The sequence below is a fragment of the Alexandromys fortis genome, unplaced genomic scaffold (genome assembly GCF_014885135.2).
Source record: "Alexandromys fortis isolate MF-2015 unplaced genomic scaffold, M_Fortis_MF-2015_v1.1 scaffold_15, whole genome shotgun sequence".
Classification (NCBI taxonomy): domain Eukaryota; kingdom Metazoa; phylum Chordata; class Mammalia; order Rodentia; family Cricetidae; genus Alexandromys; species Alexandromys fortis.
Window position 1 is genome coordinate 688,697 of NW_026067911.1, and position 24,812 is coordinate 713,508.

Consider the following 24,812-nt stretch of genomic DNA (forward strand, 5'->3'; position numbering starts at 1 on the left):
TGACTGTTCGGGTTGTCCTTTGTGTCAAGTTAAAGCAGTCTTTTGCCTTCTTCCTGCTTTTCTATTGGGGTATAAAAGTATATGAAAAATAAATTTGGATAAACTCAGAAGTCAGACAAAGAATTCAGCATTCAGTGTTCACTGAGTCGCCTTTCCATTACTATCCTGTGTCTGTGATTCTTATCTCTGTTCTTCCTACTTAATGTTGTGTAATCCTCAAGCTCCTACCTTGCGATAAATGAACCCACCACGGCTAGGATGGTGGCAGAAGTCACCCCAAAAGGATAATCTGAGAATATGTTTACCTACACACAGACACACACAGACAGATAGACAAAGAGAGAGAAGGGGGAGAGAGAGAGAGAGAGAGAGAGAGAGAGAGAGAGAGAGAGAGAGAGAATGATTTTACATTTTGAAGACTTCATTGCAAAGGAAGATCTTTAGCAAAAGAAAATCTCGTGGCAAATACATATTTAAATAGTAGTATCTAATTGCCCATGATTTCAAATGTGATAGGTACAACGCTAATCCCATTAAAATTTTAGATTCACCGAAGTGGGTGATGCTCCATTACTGTTTGTGGAACAGAGACATGGTATGAGTGAGGTCGGCACTGCATGCATCTCATAAGCAAGTTAGATCCCAACAGTGGCTGAGTGTGCGTCACATCCTGGCTGTGTAACCATGATTCCATGTGAGACAATTTCACAGCACTACTAGGAGAACCTTTTGAGAGGACATGGCTGGTTGGAAATGGAGACATCGAAAGATTGGTCTTCAAATGCAGGAAAGGCTGAGAATCCAGCGATGCTCCCCTCTCCATGTCGTCTCTGTGTGTGGACGTGGATGTCTGCCAAGCAGTAATCATCCACACAATCCATACTGCCCACCAGTCACAAGCTAGTGTGTTGACATCCATGTGCATGCATTTATGACAGCAGCAGTCAGACTCCCAGCCAATGAGACTGAAGGGCGGGGCTTTGAGCTGGACAAAGACAAATGCTGTATAATTCTGCTGGTAAAACTTCCTGCCTCAACCACAATTAAAGGAGAAACACATTGGTTATGAGTAAAACCCAAATGGGCTAAATGTGATGTTTTCTGGAGCTTTTCCAGTTTGTAAAGTAGGTTTTAAAGTTCTACAGATGTTATGAGGAAATCCTGGGGCCAGGACTTCATGTTTGACTTAAAGACCAGAAAGCAAATTCCTGTTACCTTATCTGTGTGCAGAAGGTGCGAGCAGAAACAGGAGTGCTCCCTTGGTGCCTTTCCGAATGGTGTTTTATTACCCATCCATCTCAGCGAACTACACGAAGGATGATCACGGCCAGCAGAAAGGACCACATCCTTACTACCATGTCACAGCCTGAGCGTGGTCTTCTTGTCTGTGTGAAGGCTGAGCTTCCATGAATAAGCAAGTACTTAGGAGGTGCTAACTTCTATGTTTGCATGGTTTAAATAAAGAAAAACAATGTTAAAAACAATTAAATTTGCATTATTAATGATGTCCTTTAGTTCTCAAGCAGAACTAATTCTAATGTTCAATTCATTTTCTAATTTCTAATAAGTGATTTTAAAGGGATTAAGTATGAGTTCATGGTTTTTAAAAATAAAAATATGACTAATATTTTAAGTTTAGTTTAAAATTACTTCCCATATTATGCTATTTGAGCACAACATTAAATTATTATATTTATTATCACTATTATTGGATCTGTTGAAGTGTTACCTTAATAAATTGGCTTTTAATGTACTACAGTAATAAGTGACCATATCTGAAGTTTCCCTTTAGATCCCTAAGAACTATACCCCTGCATTTGCTTTCTCTATGTCCGTCTTAAACTTTTGAAACAGTAACAGAAAGTTGTTACATTTTCAGTACTTGAACCAATGTTCACTTTCTTGCGGGACTGCTGTGTTTGGAGTGTGGTTGCTTGCCTTTTTTCCCTGCTTGAATTATCATTTCTAAGTTTGAAAAACAGCTTCAGAAATCTCAGACATTTTAGATCATAACCCAGCACCCCGCGGAACCTGCCCGAATTGGGACTTGAACCCCAGGACTCTCTTTTTAGGAATTAGCAATGATCTAAGATGTTGGCTTGTTTCTTAGGTCCATCTCAGACACACTAAATCTTGGTTTAGTAAAAGTGTCAACCATTTGAGAAGCAGATGGCTACCTCCTTTTGCATAGGATCCTACTCGTTTCAATGCAATCCATAAACTGCAGTAACAAACGCACAGGTACTGTGTTTAATGGAGTATTATGAAACTGGCAAGGAGAACACCTTTGGGATGATGGAGAAAGCAAGGGATTGAAGGAGCATTATAGGGCCACACAGCTTAGGGAGCCACTGCTCCAGGTGGCCTGACCTAAGACAATCTCTTACTCCTGTTAATTCTAGTGCAGTGCACACTTCCCAGGGGACAGTCAGGTGTTCAAACAAGAATCAAATATTGTTGAGGCCTATTGACTCTTGTTCTAACTGGGGTATGGGTGGTTGGAACATTGACAAGGAGCAAATATTTGCCGAAGAATCGTGAGTAAACTCAGCTGGACATAACTCGGGTATGCAAATGATAGAAAATATGAAACACAAAGAAAAGAGTTTCTTACATTTTGCTTCTTTATAATTAAAAAAAAAAAAACAAGTGATAAAGCCTCTGGGGGAGGCAAGCCTTATGAGAAAACAGCGCTTTTCCCAGCATCGTGTCAATCACTCGGGGCTCCTGCATAGGAAGTGGGACCTTGATAATCCTTGCTAAGAATAAGAAGAAAGAAACATGCTTGCCCACAGCAACCTCGAGCCAGACAAATGAAAACCAGGACTATGCCCTGAGAGTTTTAGGTAATCCAGGCTCATAATTTGATTTGAGAAAGAGCTACTCCAGGCTACTTTGTAATTTTGGCAGCATTCAGTGGGCTGGCTTCCGCTCGCCTAGGCGAGTTCTACTTCACTGCCCTTTCTGCCAAAGCTCCTGCTGATGAGAGGGCGGAAACAGTAACTGCAAATGAAGCAATTAGCAGGTGAGGAACGCTAGCACTGTTTAAGGCTAACATATGATCTTTATTGGTGCGTATTAAGTAGGTGTCTAGAGCTTGGGGACAAAGGAAAATATCGCGAGCCACAAAAAAGAAGAGTGCGGCAGGCAACCAAAAGAATATGGGGAGCTTTTAAAAGCAACTTAATCTATTTGATATTCTATAAATCTGATCCCAAGGCTAGTTTACACAATGCTATTAAGCCCCCGGATCACTTATATTGCAGTATACCACAATATCCCGCAGGAGGTGAGTTCTTACAGCGTTCTCTACCCTTATGAGCTAACTTGAAAAATGTTTTCCCCATGGTTGTTGTTTTGAGTTTGGGTTAAACCCACCAGCAGGGGGAGTCAAGGAGAACAGCAAACCTTGGCAGAATCCAGACTCTTCAGGACCCAGCTACAGAGCTGAATGCACCCTTAGAGGGTAAGAAACCTAACAGGCAAAGGGACCTGGGCAGAAAAGCTCTGAAGGGTTTGGAATCTTAGTATATGGTGTTGAGTGGGCAAAATGTAGTCTACAGTTTCTGCCCTGCAGAGTGACTGTCCAATTGGCTCTGCAAGCTTGTCTGAAAACAGATAACAAACTGTCCTGAAAGCCGTCATTTTTGCGCTCGGAACACAGTCTTGCTTTCCTTGCTCTTACCTTGTTTGGAGTAGGTGGGTACTTAAGCAAGGTGCGCAAGAATGCCATGCTAGGAGCAGGCCCAAGGAGATTCCCTGCACCTGATTCTGGCGTAGAGCTTTGCCCTCAAACAACTGTCCAATTACAACTCGGTTGGCCATTTCCGCTCCCTCAGCGGGACATAGTTCCCAACATGCTTTGTGGTCAGCTCACTAGATAGAATCACGAAAAGCTGCAAAGAGAATTATATGTTTAGGCTTTGCTTTTAGAGTGGTGGGGGGCCCGTGGCTAGGGGGCCAAGCACACTTCTGTTAAGGTAAAGTTTGGGGGCCCTGGAGGGGGGAGGCAGTTGATGTGCCACAGAGTGGCTACTGATGTTGGGATGCTCAGCCTTCATCCTTGGTAAAGTACAGTCTCGTTGACAGGTTAGTTTTAGTGTTCACTGTGTTTATTCACACCTATTTTCCTATTTTCTTCATGTCTGTCCTTCTATCTCTTAGCAACCACTTAAGGCCAAGCGGAGAATCAAAAAAAAAAAAAAATGAGCACTGATATTGAAGAAAATGTTTGCTTCCCTCTTGGAAGTAACGACATGCTTGGACAGGACAGACCAAACACTGTGTGTGCTGGTGATCAGACTCTGAAGTGTCACCCCGGGGGTGGTGGGTGGGGAGGACATAATTCACCTTGAAAAACAGGGGAAGGTAACAGCCAAGTGCACACGGCGGTGGTCAGTGCTCTAGTATCTTTCAGAAATGTCGGTAAATATAGGAAAATCCGCATCCTTTAGTGTTTTGAAAAACCACACCTTATATGCTCAAAATCGTTTTTATTTTATGGGTCAACTGCACAACCATGAAGTCTCATCATCTCCCCAGTGATGATATAAGGAAACATTAGAATTCTCAAATGACAGATCCCAGGCAAGAATTTCCTAACGTGGAATTTCCACCTCTGTCCCCTCCCCTTGCTGTCGTCATCTCCATGATCACCTGTACCTCCAAGCTAGTCACGGCCCTTCCCACCCTCAGGCTCCTAAGTGGGGTCCTTCTCATTAGCCTTGCGGTCTCATGGCTGAGGTGGCGTCATGGTCTTGCAGACAAGGAGAGTGGAAAATCCAGTGGCTTCCCGGTGTCTAGCCAGCCTTACTCAGAAATTGTCTCCACTTGTTATCAAATTCAAGATACAAATGCAAGAAACTGGAATTTGTTTCATTAATTACTAAGCTTTTGGGAAATACTAGACTCCCATTAACAATTCTTCACACACTCCTGGCACTTTGGAAATATAGCAACTGGCAAAATAGGACATGAAGAACACCATCCACCCTGTCCCTCTCCTTTTTTTACATGCTTTCCGGTGGTATCAGGCCACAAAATAAAGTAACAAGCAACCCGGGATAGACAGACAGCCTGGTGACCCTGACTACTCCATCCTGTAAGCAGGGCTTTGAAAGCAGGGAGGCTTGTTCTTTCTTATGAATGCCTGCCTTAGTTTGTCTAGCCAGCTTTCCTTGCCTTACATTATCCCAACAACCTTTTGCCTCTGAACTTTTATCTTTCTCTATTTCTGTAAGCCTTTCTTTACTTCTTACTCCATGGGCTTGCTATGTAGCTGGGTGGCTGGCCCCTGAAGTCCCCCTCTCCTCCTTTTTTCACTCCTCAATCCTCCTTCCCAGATTTTTTCTCCAATTTATTTTCTCTGCCTGCCAGTCCCACCCATCATTTCTCCTGCCTCACTATTGGCCATTCTGTTCTTTATTAGACCAATCAGGTGTTTTGGACAGGCAAAGCAGCACAGCTTCACAGAGTTAAACAAATGCAACATAAAAAATGCAACACATCTTTGCATCATTAAACAAATATTTCACAGCATAAACAAATGTAACACATCTTAAAATAATACTCCACAACAATGGACTAAAACAGTAAAAAAAAAAAAGTAACCATTGTAGGCTTTTTCTAATAAAGGGAGACATCATTTTTACTTGATTGGGAATGTTACCAGAGATACCCATAGTCCTCCTCCAACAGTGTCCGTCCTGGATGCTTTTGATCCTTGCTTCCCCTCTGGAGGGCAGCTTTCAGCCTCTTTGGGTGTCACCTGAAAGATACCAAAGTGAATCTCCTTAGACTCAACAGCAAGCATAAAAGACCGTCGATGCCTCTCTGCTGCCTGCAGTCATTGCATATGACACCATTTGCATCACCTGCAAGAAATGTTGGGTGTTCTGCTTCCAAATGCCTTCAGAACTCCAAACAAATCTTGTCTCCTACTCTGTCCACACAATCAACAATAAGACATGCTTCCTGCTGTTTAGGTGGCGACTCAAGAACATGTTTCAGATTCACAACCCCAGCCTTTTCTGACTGATAGAACGTGGTTTTGATAGTGCACCATTGACATAGCACAGTTCGGTGTAAGAGCCCCACACTGGCCGATTGAGCCCTGTATTTACTATAAGGCTTTGGTGGCGAACTGGTCTGATAGGGATAGGAAAACATCTCCCTTCAGAGCAGCAATCCCCACCAGAGATTCAGGTCTATGTCTTACTGAGCAAGTTGCCCTGGTCTAACTTGTAAAGGTAGTTTCAGATGGTGGATGGAGGTCACATTTTGAGATATGTGTCTGTGCCGTCATTGGCTTCTCAGAGACTCTGGGTTGGAGTCTATATGCATGAGCCCTGCCCATCCTTTCTGGAACGGAGGCAAAGTATACACACCCCAACTGCCTTATAAAAAAAGTACCTCTAATCACATAAGGCTTCTATAATGTGGCTTTTTAAAATTAAGTGACCCCCGGGATATTAATTTGGTGGTAACAACTCCCAAAGGATGTGGCACTGGCAGACACTTCAAGAGCAGGGAGGACTGTATTAGATGTGACGCTCATTTCGTCTGAGCATATGGAAAGCAAGAATCGTCATGAGAGCACTGTACATGCTATATTGTTCCTAAACCTGTCATAAACAAGAGTCTCTTAAAAAGTAGCCAATTAATAAATGTGCATTGAATTACAGTGTTTAAATATTCCATAATATGGGACTCTTCCCCTTCGCCTACATATTCCCACTCCTTCGGGGGCCTCATGGTTATTCAAGTTGTTATAACATTTTCCACTGTGTGGCTCATCTCAGTTTTGTTGTTGTTGATTGAGTTATTTGGTTGGTCTGCTGCCTTAAGAGAAAAAAAGAAAGAAAAAAAAAAGAAAAAATCTGTAAGCTATAAAATGAATCTTCTTTCTTCCTTTGTCTAGGCATTAGAGTCTGGCTTGGGACTAGAACCCCACCCCAAACCTCCCACCAAGAGTCTGCTGTATTTCTATAGGCTCTTACATGCTCAGCGCTACCTCTTTTGAAACGATGCCCAAACCCAGCCGTGTTTACATAAGTAAAAGGGAGTTTTACTTTTATGCTGTAACTTCTGCATGAAGCAGAGAGTTTTTCTAGTCGCACCTTATACTTTGTTCATAGCTAAACTTCTATTTTTCTAATGTGATGGTTTTATCCAGCTCTGACAACAGATTTCTTTAGGAGATTACATACCCGGAATGAACTTTTTTTTTCTGCTAAGAATTATGGCACACCTGGAAGACCTAAATCATTTTTATCTGTGTTTTAGAAGCTTTTCATACTGAGATTGCTTATGTTGCTTATCTTGAACTGGACCTGTATCCTGAGGAGAGCTTAAGAGTCAGGTGTGTACGTGTGTGTGTCTGTTTGCATGTACACACGTGTGTGCATACAGGGATCATAAAATAAATATATCCAAGGTGCATTTCTTTCTCATCAGTCAAGTGTCACGGAACACTATCTCCCAGACTGCCTCACTGCATATGAGAACGTGCCTGTGTGATTTCCTCAGACTGCTTGTACTGGTTCTCAGGCTGAGCCCCATTAATATTTGACATGGTCCCCAACTGGTTTAAGGAGGCACTGTATCTTTGGCAAGTGTTTGGTACTATATATACTTTGTCAAGGGAAAAAAGAAAACTCGTAGGGGCTTTTTTCTCTCCTAAAAATGTGTTTGATGATTACATGATGCATGTTGAGAACATCTCATCATAGCATCAACTGAGTTTAAAACAAACAAACAAACAAACAAATCACCCAGAGAGTTTGCTCTTAAGTTTGTAGACCAATATATTTCCCGGCAGTTGTCAAACTGTTGATGCAGCTTCTCAGGCACACCTGAACTATAAAGAGAGTTGCATTATCAATTGCCAAGGCTGTCACGAAGGTGTGCTGACACATTAGAGTCGTGCACTTTAGGAATTAGTTACATGAAATTAAGAAAAAAAACCCTTCATTTTTTTTTCTGTGGCGTTAGAGCTCCTGGTTTTGCCGGGAAACCCAAATCTGTTGTTTTCCTAACAGGAGTCTGGCTCTGCGGCCAGCACATGCTCTCGGCCCCTCCCCTTCGGCTCGGTTAGACCAAGGTTTGCCAAACTGGTTTTGTTTATTCTTGTTAAACAAGCCGAATTTCTGCTCTTGGTTGTCTCTGCTACAGAGTCAGCAATTTAAAGGCCAAAGTTCCCATAGCGACAGAGGACATGGGTATACACATTTATTTTGTTTGGATAAAATCCCTGAGAGATTAAGAGAAGGATTAGGAAAAATCATGGATAAGTCAGAACACTTATTTTGATGACTTTTAGGTGACCCAAGGATGGTAGTGTGATATCACAAATGATCTTTAATAAGGGGCACAGAAAAACAAGATGCAAATGCATTAAAATATATTGGTGGTTAAATTAACATATAAATCAGTTAATTTCCCAAATTACTATTTTCTGTTACAATGGTTTAATTTTACACAAATGTTACTAAATTCTGTCCCAGGTGTAGATAAGGTCATTCTGTTTCTTGAAGAAGTTCAAATTTCCTGATAAGCCGACGTCAAACCAAGAAACAAGCAGAATTAGTAGACGGTCTAATGAATGACGGGGAAGGTTGTAGCTGCCTCGCCCCCTGGTTCCCACACACTCTAGTTACCTCATTACCTGCCCTGGGAATTTGGAGGCCAATTGGGCTGAAGAGCTTGGGTCAGGTGACCAAAACATCAAGCTGTGTCTGAAACCCTACCTGCCAGATGGGGTTTCAGCGGGGCCTCTGGGTAGCGGACTCCGGCAGGGCTGCTGTGCAATTTTCGTATTTGATTTCACCTTTGCTTTCAGGCTCAGCTTTTGGTTCCACGGGCTGACTGCCGAAGCAAGCTCGTTGATGTGGGTTTTCTGTGCAGGTGCGTGGGCTGAATTATTTCCTGTACTACATGCTGCACCCCGTTATGCAATAACTAAAAAAACAAACCAAAACAAAAACCGCTCCTTTGCTCCAGGCTGCTTTTCGTTCGCAGAGGGGGATTCTAACTTGTACTTTTCCTTTTATCTTGCTTGGTTGGTGGCAAATAACTTTGGGGGGGGTTGATTTGTAGTTTAAATATATATAATACACATTATATATATGTATATATGTACCTATATATTTAATGTCTAAATGGTTTGTGGGCCGCTGGACACACCTCCCCGGTGTGGGGCTAAGACTGTGCTCGGCACAGAGGGATGGAATCTGTAACTCTAGAGCCTTGCTAAGGTTTCACAGGACAAGGATAGTGATGACAACAACCGCTTGTTTTGTGCAGATGCAGAAAGGCACCTTTTTTTTTTTTTTTAAACAAGTGCTGGAAGCTACAGGAAGTTCAGTCTTAAGGGACAGGTGAGTGAGCTGGGTTGCAAGAAATAAAGTAAAGCATCCTTAAGGCTGCAGGACCACAGACAGAACCCCAGTCAGGACACCTCTGTCCCTGTCCTTGCTTCTGTGTAGGCTGACATGTGTCTTGATTGTTATGATAGGCGCTGGGAACGCTGGTGCTAAGAGTGTCTTCCTAGATCTCTTGAGAGAGTAGATCCCATCAGAGAGGTGGATCCCGTTGGGAAGCCTCCTTGAGGAGTTGCCATCAGGTGCTCAGGGATGCCACCAGAGAACAACTCTCCAGAGAAAGAGGAAAGTCAGTGTGGGCTGCTTTTGTTAAAAACCATGCCAAGGAAAACAAACCGGCCTTCTTTGTAGATGCAAGGACTCCATGTCAGATACAACTAACATTCGCAGGCACTAATGATGATACCACAGGGCAGGCACACAAAGATGAGGACGGTGGGGTGTTGGTAGGATAGTAGGTCCCTGTTTACCCAATACTGCGAGAGTGGCTCCACCACATCCACGCTCATCCTTATGGACCAGAGAGGACCAAGCTAGTCTCCCTCGTTACAGATGAACGTGCTAAGATTCAGAAAAGTCAAACGATGTGCTCAGGAACATGCACCTATTCTTTGAGGGTCACGGCAATCGGATTCCACTCCGGTCTGATTGAATCTGTGACCTCTGTTCTCAACAGTCCCCACTATTAGCTAGAGGCAGAACAAGGATAGAACTTTTTCTCGATCTTTAAAGAATAAATTAGATGGATAAATAGTTGACACTGTGTGTATTACCACGGCTAAGGAAACTATTCTTGGAGAGGGAAAGCTTCAGGGAAGAAAAGGTTGGGGCTGGAACCTTCCCCGGGAGCCTGCATCTGTTCTAAGGCAGCGGAGAGTGAGTGGGAGACGCATGCTCCATAGTCTCGCTCCCTGCAAGAAATCCCAAGGAAATAACTGATCTCCAGTTTTATTCTGTACAATGATCATAGAAAGTGCTGTGTAAGTCAGAGCGAACTCCCATCCCGACAGGGGCCTGCCAAATAGAGCAACTAGGTGCTCACATATTTTCCAGTACAAGTGTTTCATTATTAATTCATGGCCCAGGTCTTCGGCACATGCTGTTACTAATATTAGGTTTCAAAAGAGAATAATGAACGGAGGCACTGGTCTAAATGTCTTAACATTTTTTAAACAATGTTTGCGGTGCTAAATTCTATTTCTGGCCTAATTGGGGTCTTTACATAAACAAGAGGAGAGTTACTGTGTGTTGGGGAGGCGTAATTGTCCTTTAGAGTAGGGACAGAAAAGGTACCAGTGGTTCCCAGCGGGGAGCCGGTGCCGAGAATGTAGGTGGGGATTTCTTCCCGTTGGTTCTCAGTGTGTTAGTTTATCAGACTAGAGAAAGAGAGATCTCCTGAGTGAGTTCAACCAGAAAGCTTTGCTCTGAAAGAAGAGGCCTTGTCCTGGTGGGGAGTCATCGAAACAGGGCCGCTTCCTGGTTGGGCCCTGAGACGCCCTATGTAAGAAACCCACGGTGCTTAAACTTTATGTTTTAATGCTCTAACTTTAATTCCACTTAAAAAACACCACTGAGTCCATTAATAGTGGATTATGATATTGAGTTGGGCCTAGTTTATATTTCTCCTTATTCCAGGGCAGTTGTAAATACAAGTTTTAGTTAGTTCGAGAGGAAAGATGTGGAAACAGTGCCCGGGACCCTGAAAGTTATCCCAGGGTTCAGCTGCCAGAGGCTTCTTTCCAAATGGTCAGGGAGGGGTGAGTAAACCAGTTAAGAGATTCTGCTAGACACCTGTCTTTCCTCACCACTCTTTTCTCTCTGTAGAGCTTATTGGTGGTGAATATTTGAAGAGATAAGAAAATGGGCACACTGTGTGTGTGTGTGTGTGTGTGTGTGTGTGTGTGTAAGAAAGAACACTAAACCTTTTCTACCTGTAGATTCCCATGGTGCTCTGCCTAGCATGGCATTAGCTATTCGTTACATTTAGTTGCATTTGAATAAAAGAAAAAAACACTGACTTTAAAGAACAACGTGTTTGCTGTTTACCGAGGGGAGGCACTGCAAGGTAGGGACTTAAAAGGGGATGAGAGGACCTGTTCCCACACCTCCCAGGGATCTAGAGTATTGCCCAAAGGCAAGGAAACACAGAAACGACCATTTGTAAGCAGATAAAAGTGAGGCTGAGAACCCCAGATTCCTGTTTTTCATTTTTAAATGCGTCAACCAGCTAGGTGGGTGGAGGTGCTGGAGAGATGGCTCAGTGGTAAAGAACACTGGCTGTTCATCCAAAGGACCTGGGTTCAATTCTCCATCTCCAAGAGATCCCACACTCGTAAAAGCAGGCAGAGTACCAATGCACACAGAATAAGAAATAAATAAGCCATTTCTAACAATGTAACAATGTAAGAACTGGGCTGAGTCTGTAAGCCCAGTGTTAGAGAATGGCCCAACATACAAAAGAACCAGGGCTTAACCCTTGGCACACAGGCACACATGCACGCACAGACACACAAATGTGTCAAGGAGAAGGAGATTTGCATTCATGGCATTCAGACCCAAACTGAAGTCATCATAAATGACTGTATATAAAGCTGACTGAGCTATTTAAAACTAAAGGCGGGTTAATGGTGTTCGGCGGAACCCAGCTGACGACGTTGATTGATGCTGGCTTTCTGATAGACACTGGCCTTCTGCTGCTGGCGGGCCTCCCAGGGTTCCTGCTCAATTCTGGGGTTCTACTGATGTGGCAGTAAGTTCTGCAATATGAGGTTTAATCAAACTCGGGCTCTGCTCACTTAGCGTCTCATAACAACACAACAACACGTGGGTCTTGCATGGTCCAATCACACGACAGCTATGGCTGTGCTCCCAGCTGTCTTACTGAGAGGGGTCATTTCCCAGAGGGACAGATGCTAACGTTTCCACAGTAAACACAGTGACAGGCTTCTGAAAGCACCACCCCAGAAAATATCTTTGGGTTGCTTTTGTGACAGCAACCCACTTTGTCCTGGCATCCTATCTCATCTTGGCCAAGGCATGATGCCTCCGCTAGCCAGGAAGCGAGCGTGTTCTCAAGGCTGACCAATCAGCCTCTCTTCTGGGGAGTTTGAGGGATTGGTTGTTGACTCCATAGGCGTGTGAGCAGACGTGAAAATAAGACAGTTTTTATCATCCCTTCGAAGTATGGCAGCCACAGTGGGCCAGATCTGTGTGACGTATGACTCCTGTGTTAGTCGTCCGCTGACAGAGCCAAGTCATTCGATTATACAACTCTAAATTCCCATCACCAGTTACCTTCTTTTTGGAAATCAATAGGGGTCACTAATAACAATTTCAGCATAACTATTTGATGATTGGGTCAGTGTGTTATACTGGAAAAAAGCTGCTTCCTCCCCCAGATTGGAAGCCCTTTCATCAGGGCCTCTGGGGGACTCAAGCAGCTCCCATGCACCCCCACCCCGAGTCCTCCCACCACCAGCTAACTACTGCAAGACTGAAATCTCACAGGACACGTGCCTAAAAACACAAGCCCGTTTCCTTACCTAATTCTTCCATTGCCTTCCTCCCCGTCCACTGTTGTCTTCGGTTAGTAAGTTGCCATATTGGCTACAAATATTAAGATACTGTTCAAAAATGTGCACTAATGTCTGGAGCAAGGGGAAACAGTTAGAAGGCCATTCAGTGACTCTGCAGATCGTGAGGACTCGAGTCGTGTGTGCACCGGAAATTCGCCAGCTGCCTCAGCCCATGGCTCATGAACTTCGCAGGGCAGGAGTCACCGTTCCCCTCCGATCTCCTCGGACACATCTGGGAGGGCCACATCACCAGCCTTTGCAGAATGAAGGATTAATTTTATTGTGCTTTCGGCTCAGCAGATCTGGTGACATAACATCATGCCACGAAGGAGGATTACTCACCAGTTTCTGGAAGCTTCAATTTTAGAAATGAACTCCATTTAACGCTGTGTGTTGGAACTAACAACTTCCCCTCTCCCCGCTTCTGCTCTCCAATCACCCAAACAGCAAATATTCCTTAATGCAAAAGCCAGCTCTCTTGGGACCAGATGGGGATAATTTGCCTTCAGGATGAAACTTTGGCTATTCCTCCAAAGTAAAGGTTTTATTATACTTCTTTGATTATTAGAAACAGATGTGTCATGTTTATGATACAGCTTCAAGACACTCCCCCCGCCCCCCGCCACACGCACACACATGGATTTATGGAAAGCAATCTGCGTAGGGTGAAATAATATAGCATTTGTGAGTCATTTCTGAAGGAAAAAGAAGTAAAAAGCAAGCAAACAGGAAAATGCCACAGTCTTCAAGACAAACAGGGAACAAGAGGTTTAGAAGTGTGTTTTCACCTGTGTGTTCTGCAGGAAGAGGGAGGAAAGACAAGCTGATGTCAAAAGGGTAACAGTGTCTGACGTGGGAAGACCTCCAAACTGCCACCAGCGATTCCACTTCTCCCTGTTCATCCAGCATGGCTCAGGAACTGTCCCTGCCCCTCCTTACCCTCCTTCCTAGCAGCACACCTTAAAACCACTCCTTCCTTCCTGTAGTGAGCTTACTTTGTCCCTGCGTCATTTCTGTTTGCTGCTGGTGAGGCAACTGCTGGCCTCCTGTCACTTGGCTGGCTGACTTAAAGCCTGTGAAGGCTGCAGTGTGGGGGTAAGGTCGGCACCAGGACAGGCACGAGCATGCAGCGGCTGAACGCTGTTGACTGGATACTGAGGCAATGTGGTATGTTGGATTTGGAGTTTGGTGCATTTAATTGCTCTGACAGCTGCACAGGATAGGGGATTGGAGACTCCTACATTGAAACCCTGCCGTGGGGCTAGGGAGATGGTTCAGTTTGGAAAGCGCCTCTTTTGTAGCATGAAGACACCAGTTTTATCCGACGATCCCCTTCCCCACCAGCACACACAGAAAATGCTGTCTAGTGCGTACCCTGGCAGTTTCCCTGCTGGAGAGTGGAGACGAGCAAAGCTGTGGGGCGCTGGCCTGTCAGGCTAGCTAGCTGTAAATTCCAGGCCAGTGAGAGACCTATTTCAGAAAAGGTAGCTGGCAACCGAGGAGCAGTTGTCCTTGTGCCCCCCCCCCCCACAAATGCACCCCAACACACAAAAATGAATTAAAAGAAACAACTTTGAAAATCTGTTTTGCCATTTATATGCATGCAGAAAGGTATAACCAATATTCATACTTTATGGCATATTGCCATAATATATATTATCGGCTTCCAAAACCCTACTCTGTATCACTTGCATATCTAAAGATAAATATTCTGAAACAACTATTTAAAATAGTATCCTAGCAGGTCATGATAGTGTGTGGCTATAAAGACTGATGTAGGATTATCTAAAGTTCAAGGCCAGCCTGGGCCACAAAGTGAGACCCTATTTCAAATTTAAAAAAAAAAAAAAGAGGAAAAGAAAAGGAAAGGAAAGGAAAGGAAAGGAAAGGAAAGGAAAGAAGGAAAAAGAAATTTATTCTAACCATATTCTTTGTATCTAGAGCTTTCCTGGGTAGCAGGGAGATAGACCATGTCCATTTTAAACTCTGGTTTAGTCCACACGTGCAGCAGCCAGTAACATATAATGGTCTCCTTATTCTGTTGTGATTGACAGCCAGACCCTGCAGTAATTTGCATCTGATCAGATAGCAGGTTTTCTCCCACAGCCTTGAAGTCCAACCCTCTCTGCCCTTATTGTGACATCATTTTCCCTTTGACCCTTTGGAAAAACTGAATCTCACATCATCTTAAAGTTTCTCCTTGCTCCTCCGTGGATGAAGACAATAAGTAATTGTCTCTATGCTATGACCACAGCGGAGCTCACTTTTGCAGAACTGATCCTAATTGAAATTATAATCAAACATTACTGGAATATTTTAGAGACTAACCTAGAGACCCGGCCTTTGTGTCTTTTGAAGTTCTGGTAAAATGGCGTACTTTTCCTTGTGCTTGCTTTTCTTTACTTTATAAAGTGGGAGAGAGCCAGGCAAAGAGGAATAGAGAGATAGAGCGCACTCTTGCACACCCCTCCCTCCCATCTTTTCCTGTAGCACACTCTTGCACACCTTCCCTCCTGTCCTTCCCTGCAGCACACTCTAGCACACCCCTCCCTCCCTCCTGTGGAACACTCTAGCACACCCTTCCTTCCCTCCTGTAACACACTCTTGCACACCCCTCCCTCTCTCCCTCCCTCCTTCCCTCCCTCCCTCCCTCCCATAGCACACTCTTGCACACCCTCCCTCCCGTCTTTTTCTGCAGCAGACAGTGATCCTGCAGCCTGGCTGGTTCCTGGGGTTATGCTCAGAAAGTCCTTTTCCCCTGTGCTATTTAAAGTGGCAAGACGAGTGCAGTTGAAAACACACCCTGAGGGAAACTCTCTCCCCTGGATCAGGCTGGGCTCTTTTCATCTCCGCCTCAAGGTGGCCTGTGCCCAATTTAATGTATCATTTAGTTCACCATTAGTAGAAAAAGCCTCCCCAGGCTTGCTCACAATGGCCATAGGTCTCTACAAAACAAAGATAGAGAGGGACAGTTAGCAGCTCTAACTTCCCTGTTTAGAAACCCTTCTTCAGGTAAATGGCACACAAGGACCCGGAGCCAAATGGCGAGGTCGAGGAGGGCAAGCTTTAAATGACAGAGAGGTTCTTTCGTGAGAACCTTTAGATGTTGTTGCCCAGGAGATGGGGAGAGCTGGGTGTAGAGCTGGGTGGGAAGGAATCATGGCATGTGTAAGGAAGGAAGATGGTCTGCAATGGGCTGGACCAGGGTTTGGGGCATGGTATCAGCTAATCTTCACAGGCCATAGGAGGCATACAGTAACAGACAGACACACCTAGAGGGTGAGGGATTTCTACAAACAAGCTCACTGGTTGCCAAGCCAGGTCGTCTGCCCTTGTCCCTCTACCCTTTCATGTAGATGTGGATCAGTACTGATCCTAGTATCTTCTACTTAACCAGGCTTAAATTTAGCCCTTGGGAGGTCTCTGTGGCCTCCACCAGAATGAGGCAGATTAACTTCCTTGGGGCTTCTTACAGAGGGCATTTACCCTCCAGGGGGAAGGACAGGTGCAGTGTGGCTTGGCTATAGGGTTGTTGTGCCAATAATCTATATTAGAGAGGTATCTGGCAAGCACAGTATTGAGTCTATAATTCACAGCAAATCAATTGTAAGGTTCATGGTGGCCTTCTGTCCCTGTCTCTACAGAGCATCTTTTAGAGATTTTTTTTTTTTTTTATTTTCTGGTTGTGCAATTGCTGGCTCTGTGCACTGGGCATGTTCAGTCTTGATTAGCGTAAATCACTATGGAGCTGCTTGCAGTGATGTGATTGGCCTTCCATGGGTCTCTACTCGACTGATAATCCTATCTAATATCTGTGTGATTCACCACAAGAAGATGCAGCCTGTTTCTACAATACTGCACGGGTGCTGAAACACACTCTGCCCCTGGTTGCACAGTCTTGGAGACAGCATTAGAAAGTTCTTTTGTGGCTTGTCATTCAAGCAAAATACTGACAAAAACCAACCGTAGCAGTGGCTTGCTAATATCAGAGTAACGCTTCAGGGGTAACTGTAGCTCTGTCTTTTGTCTTCCTCTCATACCTTCTTAATCGGGGGTGGGTGGGGGGGTNGGAGGTGGGGGGTGTCGCAACCCTGTAGCAGGGCCTGTGAGCAAATGCCAGGCTGTGTGTGAAAACTTTGGCAACAGTAAGAGGTTTCTGAGCGTAGCAACTAAAAATTAATAAAAATCAAACACATAACGAATCCAAGAAGTTTCTGCCAGTGTTTGCCCCGGTTTTGTTGTAGGACATGGCCGCAGCCTTGGTCTACACACTCAGCTCCTGCAGGATTCAGTGCTCACACTACCACATCCTGAGAGACCAGCGAATGCTGCCTTGGAGGTGCAGATATGATGAGGGTCATGAGTGCAATGAATGGCAGTGATTGACAGCCCAGAAAGTTTTCTGCTCTTACCCCAGTGTAAGTGTTCAGTCACAGAAGACATGCTGCTTTGTGAGACAGGGACTCGCTGTGCAGCCCTGGCTGGTCTGTCTGGAGCTCCTTTGTAGACCAGGCTGGCCTCAAAGTCACAGAGAACCACCTGCCTCTGCCCCCTGAGTGCTGGGATTAAAGGTGTGTGTGTGTCACCATGCTTGCCTCAAAAGACAGACTTTTATATTCTCCTAACATCTTTTCTCAGCACATACATATCAAATTAGGACATCCTTGGACTGTGTTAGAAGGCTTGCTGTTTAAGTTGGTTTCTTGCATTTCACTTTAAAAAAAAAAAATAAGCAAAGGGCCGGTGAGACGGCTCAGCCTGATAGCCTGAGTTCGATACACATGGTAGAAAGGGATAAACGAGGCCCACGAGTTGTTTTCTGACTTCCACATGTACACCATAGCGTGTCCATGTGCACATACTTAGCTGCACACACATCCATGCCTGTGTATACACACAATAAGTAAATAAATGTACTAAAAATTTTAAATTAATTTTGACTTGGGATTGGGACAAAATTTCCAGTAGTTTCTGAAAAATCCCTACACATCTTTCTTCCATTTGTTCGTATTTACACGAAGTGGTATTCTCAGTGTTGACATCATAAAGTCAAAGTACGAACCAACTCTGAAAAACATTGATGCTGCTCTATATCATGTAGCATCAACTATTCATCCAGGATTTAATTGTTTATGTAAAAATAAATGAGCATGCTCACCTCATTAGTACTGGAGTGTGTTTTTTGCCTGAAAAATGATAAAATTGTATGTAAACCAATGTTTTGAAGTAAATTTATTTATACCTCTGTTCTAGTTTGATTTCTGTTGCTAGGATAAAATATTCAGTCAGACCAAAAGCAATGTGGGGAGGGGTTTATTGAGTTACACTTCCAGATCACAGTTTATCACTGAGAAAAGTCAGAGTAGGAACTTAAGTCAGGAACCATTAGGAACTTAAGGCAGGAACCATGGAGAAGTGAGCCCACTGGCTCACTCTTGATTTTGCTTCTAGGCTCATTCCAGGACCTCCTACTCAGGGGCACTGCTAGCCACAGTGTGCTGGGCCCTCCTCCATCAATTAACAATCAGGACAATCCCCCACAGATGTGCCCACAGGCCAATCTGATCTAAATGATTCCTCAGTTGAGACTTGCCCCTCACATACCTCTAGGTTGTGTCGAGTTGACAAGGCTAACTAGGACAGATTTATTATTAATCATTGATTTGTGCGCCTATTTTATATACTTACATATAGGTGGGTTTGTATAAAATTTCCTGGATGAAAATGGTCACTGAAGGAAAAATTGTAGAAGCCCTGATTTAAGCCAAAAGTTCAAGAATTCCATGTACCAAGCCTACCACTTATTTGCTGCATATTCCTGGGCAAGTTGCCTCTGTTTTGCAAGTTTGATACTTTTCATCTAATTATATTATACATTTTGCATATAATATATAATGATACAATATATTATATAATTAACAACATTTTCTGTGGTGTTGGTTTGGGGACGTGGAGATTAACTGTGAAGGACTGATGAGTATGTGGACCTGGTGATTTTCTACTAAATGTAAACTACAGATTTTTATTAGATTTAATTTATTGTTATTGCTCCTGAAGAGCATCCGGTGTTGTTTTGTTTGTTGTTTGTTGTTTTTGTTTAAGTTTTGATTAGCTGGAATCTGTTGATGTTATTCGGCACTTAAAACTGTCATGAGCAATAATGATATAAAATAGTTTTAATTATTTGAACAAGTAAGTGTATAAATCAACCAAACTCCTAGCTGGATCACTAATAGAAGGGGTATTTGTGAAAAATTTTCTTATTAAATCTCTAGTTTGGAAAAGCTGTCATGTACAGCATGAAGTTATGGTGGCGTCAGCACTGGGATTGAGGTGTGCTTTAGGTTCGTTACTGGTAATAAGCCATGATTGGCTCAAGTGCGTGGAGCAAGAGGCATAGCAGTGTGGTACTCTTCCTCATGTCCAGAAAATGTGTACATGTCGCTTGGATTTAAATAACTCCTGCTCAAACTTATAACAGACATAACATAAAATTTTTATGTTTTTTTTTTAACTTAGTAGGAGGTGCGTGCTGCATCCCACTGCCCAGATAGCTTAACCCCCAAAATAACCACACAGAAACTGTATTCATTTAAATACTGCCTGGCCCATTAGGTCTAGACTCTTACTGGCTAACTCTCATCCATCTTGATTAACCCATTTTTATTAATGTGTATCGCCACTTGACTGTGGCTTACCGGCATGAGTCTAACCAGCATCCATCTCGGGCAGGAGAATCACAGCATCTCCCACGCTGCCCATCTCTCCAGCATTTTGTTCTGTCTACTCCGCCTATGTAAGTCTGCCATATCAAGAGGCCAAGGCAGTTTCTTTATTCAACCAATGAAAGCAATACAAATACAGAAGGACCTCCTACACCATTTCTCCTTTTTCTGTTTAAACAAAAAAGAAAGGCTTTTACTTTAACATAGTAAAATTCCATGTAACAAACAGTTATCAAGCAAGAATTAAAGTTACAATATTTATATCTATTTTATCTTTTATCATAACAAAGGAAAACTATAACTATAAAATCTTTAACTCCATTAAAGACTCCAGAAGGATATAATATTACCTAAGTAAACAACAAGTAAGCAACTTCTAATACTCTAGAAATGACAGAGATGTCTCGCTGCCTGGACAGTCACCCAAAGTTTTTCTGTATCGTTGGGGAATCCATCTTCAGCCTACAGTTTCCAGCAGACATTTTCATGAAGCAAGAAATTTTAAAGACAGTTTAGTCACTTTCTTCTGTATCCTGCAGAATGTCTCACAGACTCTTTTATGAACCAGGAATCCCAAATGATCATCTCACCTTTAAGCAAGTTCAGCAGTCCTCTCTCTGTGGGTTTTTTGTGTCCAGTTTATGCAACAGTCCAGGCAAGAGTAGTTTTTTGCCCAAATGGCTAACCAACTCCATAAGGAGCCTCTTCGATGCCCATCTTCCTCTTGAAGTAGCTGGTGCTGCTAGGAGCAGACGTGTCTCATTGTCATGAAAAACCCTAAGTTATTAAAACATTAAATGTCATATTCTGTAGTCTTTGAAAGATATGAAGAATGCCTATCTGAAATATATCTATGTACATCTAGAAAATCTAACTAACATGACTACAAGCTTGACTATTACTGATGATTATTCATTAACAACCTATATTTTCTAATTATACACAACATTTTAAATGTTTTTAAATGAACTACACAATCACACACACACACACATATATATGGATGTAAAAACAATTAATGAAAAAGGAGGCTGTAATTTAGAAAGAGAGAAGGGGTGGGTATATGGGAGGGCTTAGAGGGAGGAAAGGGAAGGGGAAATGATGTAATTATATTATAATTTCAAAAGTAAAAGAAAAATTATAAAAAATTATGCTTTGTAAGAGGAATTATGTTTTCCCTCGAGCTCTATTTCTGCCAGGAAAGCAAAAACCTCACTCATGCCCAAGTAGTTGCAGATCATGTTCTAACTCATCTGTTTGGTAGTGCCAGATGCGTATTAAGGATGGTCTCCTCCTCCCTTGCTGGTTCTAAAGATTTTGTTCTTTATCACTTGCCTCGAGATTGAAAGTCAAATAAACTATGACATGTAGTCAACTGAGATATTGCATCACAGTACAGGTCAGAGTGGGAATTTCTAAGATGAAAACGGTCCATGGGAAAACAAGAAACTGGGCTAAAGATGCTAGTTAGGGACATTCTATCTGTTAGTTCCCCTTCCTTTTTCTTTCTTCCTTCTCATTTGCTGGGACTGGGGATTGAACTGAGGGCCTCCTGCATGCAAGGCAAGTGTTCCACCACTGAGCTACAACCCATACCCTTGGTTTTCTAAAGGATTTTATTGATTTTTCCCCTACTCTTCAGTGTTGTCTAGGTTACCAAGATCAGCAATGAGACATTTAAAAAAAAATTAAAAAAAAAAAACCCAAAAACCTGAAAATACAATGTGCAAATCAATTCCATGACATGTTTGAACAGTGCTAACGGCAGACATTTCCAGTACTTTGATGAGCTGGGATTGCAGGGTCTCTGTTCTGCTGTTTGCTGGTTGAGTATACGGAAGAACTTTCTGCCACCAAGCAGAGTCTGACTCCTCCGGAGACAGGCTTCTCCAACAGAGCTCCTGGCCAGACATGTTTACTTAGTGAAGATAAAATCGACCCCCCCCCCCACGCCTTACTCTTTCCCTCCTGGGAGTTGTTTGTTCCTATCCCCTTCTGTTCACCTACAAAATGCAAATGGAGTCACTGGGCAGATGTCATTAGAGGTCATTTGTCATTGTAAGCACAACAAAGAGACTGAAGTTGGGCAAAATGAAATGAGAGCTTGGGTCTAAAGTAAATATAGAGATACATTTGAAGGAAAATTTATAAACAATTTTCTACTATAATAATCTGGTGGGTAGAATAATGTTCCCTGTCTCTTCCCCAAAGACGCCTATATCCTCATCCTTAGAACCTACACATGTGTAAAGACATGCAGCAAGGGGAACGAAGGTTATGGCCAGAATTAAAGCTGATAACAGGGTGAGATTATCCTTGATTATCTGCCTGGCCCCATGTAATCCCGTGTGTGTGTGTATGTGTGTGTGTGTGTGTGTGTGTGTGGACAGATGGATAGGCACATGTAGAGACCATTAGCATGTGTTACTCCTCAGCAATCATTCACCTAGTTTTTTGCCACAGGGTATCTGAACTAAGAAGTTGATAGGAATTCTGGGAACTCTTGGTGACAGTAGGAAGCTCTCAGACTCAGAAGAGGGAAAAGGAGAATCAGGACTTGGAAGAACTGGTGGGTAGCCTGCTGAAAGCTGCCCAGGGACGTTGGGGTGGGATGTGGCCCTCAGAATAGTTTATAATTACATACATACTCTTGGCAGGAACATAACTTTTGTTGGCTTTCCAATAAAAAAAGGAAACTTAGTGTTTATAAAATTCAAGCCCACAGTGTTTAAGACACAGAAGCAAAATCATTAGTGTTTTAAGCATTTGTAGTTTAATTAAGAGAATTTGACCTTTTAAGTAAATGTCAGAATTATGATTCAGATTTTAAATGTGCAATCAAGCGACTGGTTTAAGATGATTATTTTTAAATTAAAAGTTTAATTTCTCAAATTGGAAAGTTTGGCTAACCACTGTGCTTGCAGAGAGTTGAAAACATTGAATTTATAGAATGTGCCATGAAGAATATTTTAAGGTATTTAATTAACCATAGCTGTAAATTTGACCAAATATTAATCCATGGTATTTTAGAACTGATTATTAAAATGTGGTAAGCTTATGTTGCTAATCTAAAAGTTTAAGGAAGCTACAATATTTTTTTTATTGAGACAAGGTGTTGCTATTGCAGCACAGGCTATCCCAGAACTCTTTCTGTAGCCCATGCTGGCCTCAAATTATCCATCCTCTTGATCTTGATCCTTTTAACTGCTGAAGATCACAGATATGAACCAGTACACACCATGGAAGCTTTTGTTTTTTAAACTATGATGAATTAAATCTAAAATTACTAAGCAAATTAAACCACCAATACTGTTATCTGTACACAAAAGCTTACTTCATGAAAAACTGCACCCTTAATGCTATTGATCCTTAGAGCAGGAGACTCTAATAATGGGCATTTACCTATCAGTGGACTGGTTTCCAGACATTTTAAAATTCACACCATCAGAATAGGTTCTGTCAACAGGCCCATGCTGATTGGGCCTTAGACACTACCTGATTATTCTCCCATGTTCTTTTGATTTTTTAATAACATTCTGTGTGCGGGATAGATTATGTCAACTTGACACAATCTACAATCATCTGAGAGGAGGGAACCTCAATTAAGAAATGCCTCTGTAAGAACAGATGCAGGCAAGCCTGTAGGACATTTTCTTAACCAGTGATTAATGGGGAAGGGTCCAGCCCATTGTGGCTGGTGCTATCCCTGGGTTTGTGGTCCTGGGTTCTCTAAGTAAGCAGGCTGAGCAAGCCATGAGAAGCAAACAAGTAAGCAGCACCCTTCCCTAGACCTCTGCATCAGCTCCGGCCTTTAGGTTCCTACCTTGCTTGAGATCTTGTCCTGGTTTCCTTTAGTGATGAAGTGTGATGTGGAAATGTAAACCAAATAAGCCCTTTCCTCCCCAACTTGCTTTTGGCCATGGTGATTCATCATAACAGTAGTAACCCTAATTAAGACACTGTGGATGATGAACCATTTCTAAATTTTAAATTTCATATATCTATCTACTTCTGAAGACAGAGAAGCAAGCAATATGTATTTAAAGTGTATCTGAACAAGAAAACACAGCCTGGAAGATTTTTGACTGGAGGAATGTGAAAAAAAAAAAAAAAAAAAAAAAAACGCTTGACCCCAAGGTGTGGATTATAATAAAAGTCTGTACGGTAGCTACAGTGTTCTCTAAGACTCTAAGAAAACCATTGCAGCAATGCAGGTTGGTTACAGACCCTCTCCCCCCATCCACCTACTGCCACACAGATTAAAAAAGAACGGAGGAAGGAAAGTCGATGAGACAGTCCTGTGCTCGCACAGCCTAAAACAGTAGACTTCAAAGCCTCTTGAGAAACCACTCTTATAATCCATAGCTTAATTTCCACTAAGCACCAACTGGCAAGATGGATGCAGTGGCTTCAATATTTATGAGGATGCGCAGTAGGAAACATGCAGAAGATATGTGAGTATTGGTTGAGCGCCTCTTCTTGCTTCCTTTGTTTTAGTTTAGAAAGTCTTAAGGTCACTGAATACCTGTTGCTTCTTTCACGGGTTTTGCAAAGGTCATCTTTTCACTTATTTATCATTTCTTATTTGGCAAATATCTGTAGCTTCTACTGTAGGCAGTATTCTGCCTGGAGTTTTAGGGGCAGCATTCAATTAGAGATGCTAGAGTCAGAGCTGGAAGGATTCAGTTGGCTGGTTTCTTCCTCAGCATCTGTCATCTACAGCCCTGGTCTTTCCTGCTTAAACAGATCTCCTTAACAAGGAGAGGAGGAGCCTGGAGGTTGAAGGCATGCTGTGGATCTACAGTCTGGATCTACAGATGACTTTCCTCTCTGCTTGTGTGCCTTGAACTGTATAGGCAGTGTGGGTTCCCCTCTGACTGGAGCCTGAGCCTGGCATTCCAAGGCACACTTCTGTGGTGAATTGCTCCTAGACTCTTTCTGCTGGTAGCCTCTCTGGTTTATTTTGTTTCTAGAAGGTGTGAGGTAAGATGCTGAGGAGATAGAGAAGTCACACATACTGGAGGCGAGAGCCAGCTGAGTCTAGGCTGATGTATTGCCTAGAGCTGTTGCTCAGTCAAGACCTCACCATCACTCTGGAGTATAGAAATGATGGGATGAAAGGATAGATTGTT

General features: G+C 42.9%; 1 long non-coding RNA gene across 1 annotated transcript in view; it reads left to right on the top strand.

Moving 5' to 3' along the window:
- Positions 1-13,993: 13,993 nt before the first annotated feature.
- Positions 13,994-24,812, top strand: part of LOC126499317 (uncharacterized) — a 40,974-nt gene continuing 30,155 nt past the window's right edge. Inside the window, exon 1 of the long non-coding RNA XR_007591054.1 lies at positions 13,994-14,122. This is a non-coding gene — a long non-coding RNA (uncharacterized lncRNA). The remainder of the gene's footprint in view (positions 14,123-24,812) is intronic.